Raw genomic sequence first — 12,115 nt, 5'->3', positions numbered from 1 at the left:
ATCTCGGAATGGCCATGGAAAAGCCATAATAGGTAGGTATGGTGGCTGTTTTGAGAAAGGTATAATAAGGCTTATGTGTTATAGAGCGTATCATATCACGGGGTTTGGATGCACTTGCGAAGTTTGCACTGACTCTCGAGGTGAGAAAGGGCAATGCACGGTACCGTAGAGGCTAGAAAATTGCGGAAAGGTAAGAGTGTGTATAATCCATGGACTCACATTAGTCATAAAGAACTCATATACTTATTCCAAAAGTTTATTAGCCCTTGAAGCAAAGTACTACTACGCATGCCCCTAGGGGGATAGATTGGTAGGAAAATACCATCGCTCGTCCCCGACCGCCACTCATAAGGAAGACAATCAATAATAAATCATGCTCCAACTTCATAGCATAACAAGAGACTATACGTGCATGCTTCGGGAATCACAAACCTTAACACCAATATTCTTACTAACCACAACCATTTGCTAGTACCTCCCACATATTCCATCTCTATATCGCAAAACTATTGCCAGGAATCAAACATATCATATTCAGTGATCCGTAAGTTTTATGTAGGATTTTATGACTAACCATGCAATTGACCAATTCCTGTTGACTCTCCAAAGGGATATAAGTGAAGCATGAGAGTTTAATTCTTTCTACAAAAGACCATGCTCTAACAAATATAAGTGAAGCAAAAGAGCATTCTTCAAAAAACGGTTTTCTATGTGAAGAGAAACAGGCAATCCAAACTTCAAATGATATAAGTGAAGCACATGAAGCATTATATAAAGCCATACTCAAAAGATATAAGTGAAGTGCAATGAGAATTCTACAAATAAACCATGGACTATCTCATACCAGCATGGTGCATAAAATAAAAATGAAAACTAAGCACAAAAGATGCTCCAGGATTTGAACATATCACGTGAACGAAACAAAGACGAAAACATATCGATACTTGTTGAAGAAAGATGGGATGCCTTCCGGGGCATCCCCAAGCTTAGACGCTTGATTCTCCTCGAATATTTACTTGGTGTGCCTTGGGCATCCCCAAGCTTGAGGTCTTGCCTCTCCTCCTTCTCCTCATATCGATACCTCCTCAATCTTTGATCACTTCATCCACACAAAACTCAACAGAAAACTTGGTAAGATCCATTAGTATAATAAAGCAAATCACTCTAAGTACTGTTGCAAACCAATTCATATTTTGGTTTTGCATTGTAGCTACTGTAATATAAATTTTCCATGGCTTATACCACCGATAGAATCGATAGTTTCATCAAAACAAGCAAAACAATGCATTAAAAAATCTGTCTTAAACAAGACAGTCTGTAGCAATCTGAACATCTACCATACTTCTGATACTCCAAAAATTCTGAAACAATTAGGAAAAATAAAAAAAATTGTAGCGGAAATTGGGAATGGCTCCTAGGTGCATATGCACCCATTGTCTAAATACATATCTTGAAAACTTGAAAAATTCTGAACAAAAATCCCGCGTGTATATCCGGACATTCTATGTGCGTGCACAAAGTTTTCAATGAAAAAAGAGGGTTTTTGTGGCTTGTGTAAAAAAGACAATTTCTGATGCTTCATTACAACTATTCATTTTGTATTTCTATATCTTTTTTACACAAGCCAAAAAACGTCGTTTTTCACCGAAACTTTGTGCATGCACATAGAATGTCCGGATATACCCCTGGGATTTTTGTTCCGAATTTATCAACTTTTCAAAATGTGTATTTAGACAATTGGTGCATATGCACCTAGGAGCCAAAACACCGCGTCCGTAAGTAAGACAGTACAAAAGGTTTCAGAACCGTTTGACGGTCCAGTAAAAAATGTAAAATCGTGCACCACAGCCAAAGTTTCTGCTTTGCACCGCACAAACCAACAAGCAATTTAAACATCCTAAAGGAAAATCTTCGCACATTATTTTTATAATACAATGGAATTGTACAAGGGGATAATTATTTTTGTTGAAAGGTTTCTGCAATTAAGATTCATTAAGTTTCCATGAGCATGAACAAAGTTCAAGGACGTACCCCACTTCAACGGTGTTTGTCTTTCTCGCTTTCACTTTTTTTTGTGAAGTTTTAAGTTTCCCCTCTATATATTTTTTTTAAACTATATAAAAGCACTCAACAGAAATAAATGACTCACTAAAACTTCCGGGTCGTCTCCCTGGCAGCGCTTTCTTTAAAGCCATTAAGCTAGGCATAAAGTGCTCAAGTAATGGATTCACACGGATGCCAATGTATATCAAAGACAATTTGAATCAACAATGATTTAGTATTTAGTAGTGAGCACAAAGCAACATATATCATGCAATGACGAAGTCTAACTCTCTTCCTATGCATCGACATGTCATACAAGAACAATTCATGAACATCAAGTAAAGGCCAATACATAGCATAAGAAGTTTCTTGCAATTTTATCGTGTTAGAAACATAAAGAGCCGGAGATGTAGTTCCTCTCTCATAATAATTGCAAGTAGGAGCAGCAAGCACATGCATATTATATTCATCAAAATCATCATGTGTAGTAGCAAAATGCAACCCATCAACATAATCCTTAATAAGAGCAAACTTCTCCGATATAGTGTAGTTTGGAGAATTCAAAAAGATAATAGGACTATCATGTGTGGGTGCAATAGCAACAATTTCATTCTTAACATATGGAACTATAGAAAGTTCATCTCCATAAGCATAATTCATATTGGCATCTTGGCCACAAGCACAACAAGCATCGAGTTCATCAAAAAGGGATATTTCAAAAGAATCCAAGGGATCATAGCAATTATCATAGCATTCATCCTTCGGTAAGCATGAAGGGAGACTAAACAATGTATGAGTTGGAGAGTTACTCTCATTAGAAGGTGGGCACGGGTAGCTAATCCGTTGTTCCTCCTTTTGTTCTTCGCTCTCCTCATCATATTTTTCATCCAATGAGCTCACAGATTCATCAATTTCTTCTTCCATAGACTCCTGCAAAATATTAGTCTTTTCTTGGACAGCGGAGATTTTTTCAATAAATCCATCAATATCGGAATTATATTTATAAATATCATAGCTATATTTAAGGATGGCAAAATTTTCAGGTCCATAAACATCATCATCAAAAGCATCATACTTTTCAAACAAAGATTCAATTTCATAAGCACCCTTAAAAGCGATGAATTCTTCTATTCGTTCCACATCATAGTAATCATATATAACATTTGCATAAGAAGCTAAGGTTTCATTATCATTAAATTTGCATGAAAAGGGAAGGTGTGGAGCATTCATCCATAGCAACAAGTAAAATCATATCTCAAGCATAAATCCCGAGCATACCAATGCAACAAATAAATTTGATCCCATAACAATTTCCCTTTTTGTGTCAAGAGAGAATCCCTAAAGTATTCATGTTGATCCAACGTTACTCCCATTATCAAGTTGAATGGGCTTTTCTCAGGGTTATCAAAGTAGTGCATAATATTTTTCACATAACGAGCATCGAGGGTTTTAGGAGGTTCCCCATCTCCATGAGTAGCAAGTATGTGACGCCCCCGATTTGACCGTACACTAATCATGCATGCAAATGTGTACGATCAAGATCAGGGACTCACGGGAAGATATCACAACACAACTCTACAACATAAATAAGTCATACAAGCATCATAATACAAGCCAGGGGCCTCGAGGGCTCGAATACAAGTGCTCGATCACAGACGAGTCAGCGGAAGCAACAATATCTGAGTACAGACATAAGTTAAACAAGTTTGCCTTAAGAAGACTAGCACAAACTGGGATACAGATCGAAAGAGGCGCAGGCCTCCTGCCTGGGATCCTCCTAACTACTCCTGGTCGTCGTCAGCGGGCTGCACGTAGTAGTAGGCACCTCAAGTGTCGTAGGTGTCGTCGTCGATGGTGGCGTCTGGCTCCTGAACTCCAGCATCTGGTTGCGACAACCAGGTGGAAAGGAAAGGGGGAAAAGAGGGAGAGAAGCAACCGTGAGTACTCATCCAAAGTACTCGCAAGCAAGGAGCTACACTACATATGCATGGGTATATGTGTAAAGGGGCATATCAGTGGACTGAACTGCAGAATGCCAGAATAAAAGGGGGATAGCTAGTCCTGTCGAAGACTACGCTTCTGGTCATCTCCATCTTGAAGCAGGTAGGAGAGAGTAGATTGAAGTCCTCCAAGTAGTATCGCATAGCATAATCCTACCCGGCGATCCCCTCCTCGTCGCCCTGTTAGAGAGTGATCACCGGGTTGTATCTGGCACTTGGAAGGGTGTATTTTATTCAGTATCCAGTTCTAGTTGTCATAAGGTCAAGGTACAACTCCGGGTCGTCCTTTTACCGAGGGACACGGCTATTCGAATAGATAAGCTTCCCTGCAGGGGTGCACCACATAACCCAACACGCTCGATCCCATTTGGCCGGACACACTTTTCTGGGTCATGCCCGGCCTCGTAAGATCAACGCGTCGCAGCCCCACCTAAGCACAACAGAGCGGTCAGCACGCCGGTCTAACCCTATGCGCGCAGGGGTCTGGGCCCATCGCCCTATGCACACCTGCACGTTGCGTACGCGGCCGGAAGCAGACCTAGCCTAGTGGCGTTCCAGTCCAATCCGGCGCGCGCCACTCAGTCGCTGACGTCAAGAAGGCTTCGGCTGAGACCACGACGCCGGGATACCCATAACTACTCCCGCGTAGATGGTTAGTGCGTATAGACCAAATGGCCAGACTCAGATCAAAAACCAAGATCTCGTTAAGCGTGTTAAGTAACCGCGAACGTCGACCAGGGTCAGGCCCACCTCTCACCTGGGTGGTCTCAACCTGCCCTGTCGCTCCGCCACAAAGATCCACTTGCGGGTACTCCTACGAGCTGACCCAACTTTAGTCATCACATGTGTCATGTATATAGTATATAAGTATATACCCGTGATCACCGCCCAGGTGATCACGGCCCGATAGTATAGCACAGCAGACGGACAAGAATGTAGGGCCACTGATGGAAATCTAGCATCCTATGCTAAGCATGTAGGATTGCAGGTAAAGGTAACAACAGTAGTAGCAAGGATAGGCTATGCATCAGGATAGGATATCGGAAAGCAGTAACATGCTACACTACTCTAATGCAGGCAGTATAGAGAAGAATAGGCGATATCTGGTGATCAAGGGGGGGGCTTGCCTGGTTGCTCTGGCAAGTAGGAGGGGTCGTCAACTCCGTAGTCGAACTGGGCAGCAGCAGTGTCGGTCTCGTAGTCTACCGGAGAGAAGAGGGGGGAAGAAACAGTAAATACAATGCAAACATAAGCATGACGATGCGTGAAATGACAATGAGCGGTGCTAGGTGTGTCCTAACGCGACAGTAGGTGGTACCGGTGAAGGGGGGAACATCCGGGAGGTATTCCCGATGTTTCGCGTTTTTGGACAGACGGACCAGAGGGGGGAAGTTGCTAGTTCGATAGGTTAGGGAGGTGTGGTGGACGAACGGACTGCGTATTCGGATTCGTCTTGTCGTTCTGAGCGACTTTCATATAGAAAACATTTTCATCCGAGTTACGGTTTAAAAGATATGAATTTTCAAAGTTTATATGAATTTCTGAAATTATTTTAATTAAGCAAAAATGAATTATGACGTCAGCATGAGGCAATGCTGACGTCAGCAGGTCAACAGAGCTGTTGACCAGGTCAAACTGACCAGTGGGCCCCATCTGTCATAGACAGTGGGCTAACAGAAGATTAAACTAATTAATTTTTAGTTAATTAACTACTGGGCCCACCTGTCAGTGAGTGATTAGATTAATTAATTCGTTTTAATTATAAAAACATTTTTCTTTTTTTTTAATTTTGCGGCGGGGCCCGCATGTCAGTGACTGGGCCTGCCCAGTCAGCAGTTGACCGGGTCAACCCAGTCAACTGGGACCCACGGGGCCCACTGGCAGTGGCCCCGGGGTGGCCCAAGGCCAGCCACGTCGGCGGCCGGCGCCGGAGCGACTCCGACGAGCCAAACGCGGCGGCGCGGCTCGGGAGGGGCGCGGGTTTCGCGCACAGGGGGTCTGCGGGGTTGTGGCTGGGCGCGTTCGACGCGGCTCGGCGCCGCGCGTCCAACGGTGGTGGCCGTAGTGGCTGGAACGGGCGGGGGCGAGCGCTTCGAGCTCGCCGGCGGCGAGGTGCTTCGGGCTGGGGCGGGTGCGGCGTTAGAGCGCGCGAGCGGCCGAACTAACTAGCTAGGCGGGTGCGGCACGATGCGGTCGAGCTAACGGGCCTACGCCCATGACCAATTGGTCACCGGAGACCCGCGGCGACGAGCTCCGCGGCGCTGCGTTCGGGCGCGCGTGGGGAAGCAGCTAGGGGGCGCGCGAGAGCGAAAGGACAGGGGAGGAGGCGGGAGAAGCTCACGGCGAGGCTATAGGGGGACGGCAGTGTGCTCGGGGAGGCTCGTCGGAGGCGAAACGGGGCGGCGATCGACGGCGGCCGTGCGGGGAAGAAGAGCTCGGGGAGGTCGTTGCAGGGGCTCCGGTCTCCGATGGGCTGCACCAGACGAAGCAGCGGGCGACGGCTGTCCTTGGAGACACCTTGGGGCGGCGAGGTGGGTACGGTGGCCGTGTGAACGACGGTGAACGGCGGCGACCGTGTCGGGCGTGGGGAAGGAAGGAGCGGCGCAGATCTGGGGAGGGAGAAGAGAGAGGCGCAGAGGCCGAGAGGAGAGCGGGGGCGAGTGGGAGAGAGGCCCGAGGAGGCGGGGGGTGCTGGCGCCCTTATCCTCCCCGTCGCCGGCAAGGTGGTGCGGCGGGGACTGCCACTGTTCCGACCCCGGTCGGGGGAACAGGGAAGGGAGGCGAGTGGGAGAGGTGGGCTGGGCCGGGGGTCGGCCCAGTTGGGCCAGGGGTGCTGTGGGGGGGGCCTTCTCCTTTTTCTTTTTCTTTGTCTGTGTTCTTTTGCATTTTATTTTTATTTGTTTATTTTATTTTCTGTTTTATTTCATTTAAAAGTATTTAGGTATTTTATAAAAATGTGTTTTCTCCACCATAATTACCAGTGTATTATTTGGCACCCACCGAACATTTTTGTTTAAATTTTTGAAAACTTTTATTTTCCACTTTAATTTTAATTGAAGTTTGAATCAGGAGTTTGAACAGAAATGTGATTCCAATATGATCAAGCCCTGTTTAGCAACATGATTAGCTTAATCACAGAGAGTTACTGTAGCATGATTCTCGGGGTGTTACAAATCTCCTCCACTACAAGAAATCTCGTCCCGAGATTTAGGAGGTAGAAGGAAACAGTGCGGGGTATTCTTCGCGCAGACGATCCTCTCGTTCCCAAGTGGCCTCATCTTCAGAATGGTGCGACCACTGGACTTTGAGAAACTTGATCGCCTTCTGACGTGTGCGGCGTTCAGCTTGGTCGAGAATGCGGACCGGATGCTCCCTATAGGAGAGGTCTTGCTGCAATTCGAGCACTTCATGATCCACAGCTCGGATTGGGTCCTTGAAGCAACGGCGGAGCTGTGACACATGGAACACATCGTGAACCTGAGAAAGGTTCGGCGGTAGCTCCAGTTGGTATGCCACTTTTCCACGCCTTTCGAGAATAGTGAATGGGCCAATATAGCGAGGAGCTAGTTTGCCCTTGATCCCGAAGCGGTGAGCACCCTTCATAGGTGTGACTCGAAGATAAGCCTTTTCGCCAGGTTGATAGACCATGTCTTTATGATGACGGTCATACTGACTCTTCTGACGTGACTGAGCAGTCTTGAGATTCTCGCGAATAATGCGGACTTGTTCTTCGGCATCTTGGATAATATCCGGGCCGAAGAGTGGACGTTCCCCAGTTTCTGACCAGTTCAGAGGGGTTCGACACTTTCGTCCATATAACACTTCGAAGGGGGCCCTCTTCAGACTAGCTTGATAGCTATTATTATAAGAGAACTCAGCATACGGGAGAGATTCCTCCCATTTCTTGCCGAAGTAAATAACGCAAGCTCGAAGCATGTCTTCGAGAACTTGGTTGACGCGTTCAACTTGTCCTTGCGATTGAGGATGAAACGCAGTACTGAATGACAGATGAGTTCCCATAGCTTCTTGGAAACTTGCCCAGAATCTTGAAGTGAATAAGCTGCCACGGTCTGAGCTGATAACCAATGGAATACCGTGGAGTGAAACAATCCTGGACATATAGAGCGTTGCCAACTGGCTAGCAGTGATCGTTTCTTTGACTGCCAGGAAATGTGCAACTTTGGAAAGCCGGTCAATGACGACAAGAATAGCATCATTACCTTTCTGTGATTTGGGAAATCCAGTGACGAAGTCCATCTCAACATGGTCCCATTTCCATTCAGGAATAGAGATAGGTTGCAGAGTTCCAGCAGGCCTTTGATGTTCTGTTTTGATACGACGGCAAACGTCACACTCAGAAACATAACGAGCAATGGCTTGCTTCATATTAGACCACCAGAATCTCTGAAGGATGTCTTGGTACATCTTTGTACTACCAGGGTGGATACATAGAGGCGTATCATGAGCTTCTTTCATAACTTCCTGTGTCATATCCAGGTTTTTCTCTGCACATGGCACCACTAGGCGGCCCTTGAAGTATAAGGTGCCATCTTCAGCAATGGTGAAGAATGAGGGCTTTCCTTCTGTGAGGTAGCGCTTAATCTTGTGGGCTTCAGAGTCATACTTCTGTAGCCTTTTGATGCTATCCACGAGATCTGGTTTAGCAACTAGGGTATTGAGGGAACCCTGGGTAACAACGTGGAGGTTCACCTTGCCAAACTCCTTAGGAGGGGGAGTGAGTGCACCCGAAGGAACAATATGGAGGTTCAGCTTCCTGAATTCTTCAACAAGCGAGGGTTGAACTTTGTGAACCTGTGGTTGCAGTAAGACTGGCGGCTCAAAGCATCAGCCATTACATTAGCCTTGCCTGGCTTATAGGAAATGCCCAAGTCAAAGTCTGCAACAAGCTCCATCCATCTCTGCTGACGGAGGTTCAGATCTGGCTGAGTAAACAGATACTTCAGACTTTGGTGGTCAGTGAAGATCTCGCAACGATTACCGAGAAGGTAATGTCGCCACTGCTTCAGCGCATGAATGACAGCAGCAAGTTCGAGGTCGTGAACTGGGTAGTTCTCTTCGTGAGGGCGCAATTGCCGAGAGGCATAAGCAATCACTTTGCGGTCTTGCATTAGGACACAGCCTAATCCTTGACGGGAAGCGTCGCAGTAAATGACAAAGTCCTTCTTAGTATCAGGTGGAGCTAGAACTGGAGCAGAAGTCAACTTGTCTTTGAGTGCCTGGAAACTTTCCTGACATTTGTCTGTCCATTGGAACTTGACGCCCTTATGCAACAGGTTAGTCAGAGGCCTGGCGATCTTAGAGAAGTTCTCGACGAATCGACGGCAATAGCTGGCGAGACCGAGAAAACTTCTGACTTGCTTAACGTTCTTGGGAGGAGTCCAATCAAGAATAGCCTGAACTCGCTCGGGGTTGACGGCAATACCATCCTTAGAGATGACATGCCCAAGATAGGTTACTTCCGGTAGCCAGAATTCACATTTGGAGAACTTGGCATATAGTTGATGTTCTCGTAGCTTTTCCAGCACAAGTCGAAGATGTTCAGCATGTTCTTCTTCGTTCTTGGAAAATACCAGGATATCATCCAGATAAACCACGACGAACTTGTCGAGGTAATCCATGAATATGTAGTTCATCAGACGAGAGAAGGTGGCTGGAGCATTGGTTAAACCGAAAGACATGACGGTGTACTCGTATGAACCATAGCGAGTCACGAAGGCGGTCTTTGGGATATCCTCTTCTCGAACACGGATCTGGTGGTAGCCCAACCTCAAGTCGAGCTTAGAGAACACTGACGAACCCGCCAGTTGACCATATAGATCATTGATCCGAGGAAGAGGGTATTTATTCTGAATGGTAGCTTGGTTTATAGGACGGTAGTCTTGAACTAACCGGTTTGTCCCATCCTTCTTCTTGACAAAGAGCGAAGGTGCTCCCCAAGGAGAGCAACTTGGGCGAATGAATCCTTTGCGAAGAGATTTGTCGATTTCCTCCTTAAGCTCAAGGAGTTCATGCGGCGGCATTTTGTAGGGTCGCTTGGCTATAGGAGTGGTGCCTGGTTTCAAGTCGATGATGAATTCGACAGCTCTAGCAGGGGGAATCCCTGGAAGTTCTTCAGGAAACACGTCGAGGAATTCACGCACGACGGGAATGTTTTCAATGCCCTCGAGTGGTGCAGCATTCAATGCATTCAATGCATAGAGCCTTGCCTCGGCATTTTGCACCAGATGAGCTTGGTAAGCAACTATTTCATCTAAAGGGTGTAGCAGATGGACGGTCTTAGTGGCGCAAACTATAGAAGCAGTATGCGCTTTGAACCAATCCATACCCAAAATGAGGTCGATGTTAGACGACTTCAGGATAATGGGAGAGGCATAGAATTCCAGCCCTTCGATTTCCACGGGGACATCGATGCCAACCAAGGAGGTTTGACACTGTCCCACGGGGGTTTTGACCGGTACCGAAGTGTTCATCTCCTCACATTTAACGTCGTGCTTGTATGCAAAATCTTCTGACATGAATGAATGCGATGCACCTGTATCAAATAAAACGGATGCTGGTACTGAATTTACGAGGAGTGTACCCATCACAGTAGCAGGCTGGTCTTGAGCTTCGTTGAGATCAACGTGGTTGGCATGAGCACGACCATAAGACTTAGCATTGTTGTTGCGGGGCTGATTGTTACCACGGCCAGTTGCTGGAAGGGCCAGTTGATTCTGGTTCTGGTTGCATTCTTTAGCACGGTGTCCTGGTTGACCACACCTGAAGCACAAGCCATTATTCGGAGTGGGAACAGGAGCTTGGGATGGTGGAGCTGGAAGTCTTGACTGCCTAGACGGTGGTGGAGGCAGGCGAGGTGCAGCATAGGTCTGCCTTGGGGCAGATGCATTTGGACGGTACATGCTGTTCGGGATCCATATCTTACGCTTCTATGCGGGTGAGCCCGAAGATGAGCCCGTGTCACGGTTGCGCCTGTGATAGCTCTGGTATTCCTGCAGACCAGTTTCGACATTGATGGCCTTGTTCACCAAGGTGGCGAAATCAGCAAAGTCATGCACTAGAAGTGCGAGCTTGATGTCAGCTTGAAGGCCATCACGGAACTTCTCCTGTCTGCGTGCATCAGTTGCAATGTCCTCTTCAGCATAGCGAGACAAGTCCAGAAACTCCCACTGATAAGCTTCAACAGTTTTGTTGCCTTGGGTGAGGTTGCGGAACTCACGCTTCTTCCGGTCCATGACTCCCTGAGGAATGAAGCGGGCACGGAAAGCAGCTTGGAACTCTAGCCAGGTGATGATTGTTCCAGCTGGCAGAGTACGCCTGTGGCTGTCCCACCATTGAGCTGCGGGTCCCTTCAAGAAGAAGGAAGCAAAAGTGACATAGCTGGCAGGGGCTACATCAGCAGACTCCATCTCATAGGTGATGTCACGGAGCCAGTCATCAGCATCCAGAGGCTGAGTTGAGCTGCGGTAGATGGTTGGGTTGAGGCGTATGAAATCTTGAAGAGTCACTTGGGCTGGCTGCTGGTTCATATTGGGGCGAGGAAACTGAGCCATCATATTTTCCATGAACTGGCGGTTCAGTTCAAACTGTTGGATCATACCAGCCATGTACTCAGGTGGTGGTGGGGCATCGCCACCACGACCACGACCACCTGGTCTAACCATCCTGCTAATATATAACAGGGGTAGTTCAGCATTGAGAAATATTTGCAAAGACAAGAATCATTCATGATGAAACATGCATAACGAAAGGAGCACGATAGCTACTACATAGTAGTCGGCATAACTTACAAAAGGGGTCATGCATAGAGTTCAGTACATAGAGTTCAGTACATAGACTAAAACATCATAGGCGGCACACAGGCTCGCGGCGAATGCATCTAACACTACAAGCAAGCCTACATCAGTCCCAAGAGGTACTGTGGAGGTAATCGTAGCCCGACAGCTGGTAGTGAGGCAACGGATAGCCCTCCACGTCAGCAGACTGGGGGCCGCGGATACTCAGGTGTAGAGCCCGACGCTCAGGTGGCAGAAGAGGACCAAGTGCGGAAGAGT

This window comes from Aegilops tauschii, chromosome 7 (genome assembly GCF_002575655.3).
Source record: "Aegilops tauschii subsp. strangulata cultivar AL8/78 chromosome 7, Aet v6.0, whole genome shotgun sequence".
Lineage (NCBI taxonomy): Eukaryota > Viridiplantae > Streptophyta > Magnoliopsida > Poales > Poaceae > Aegilops > Aegilops tauschii.
Note: the sequence above shows the minus strand (reverse complement) of the source record.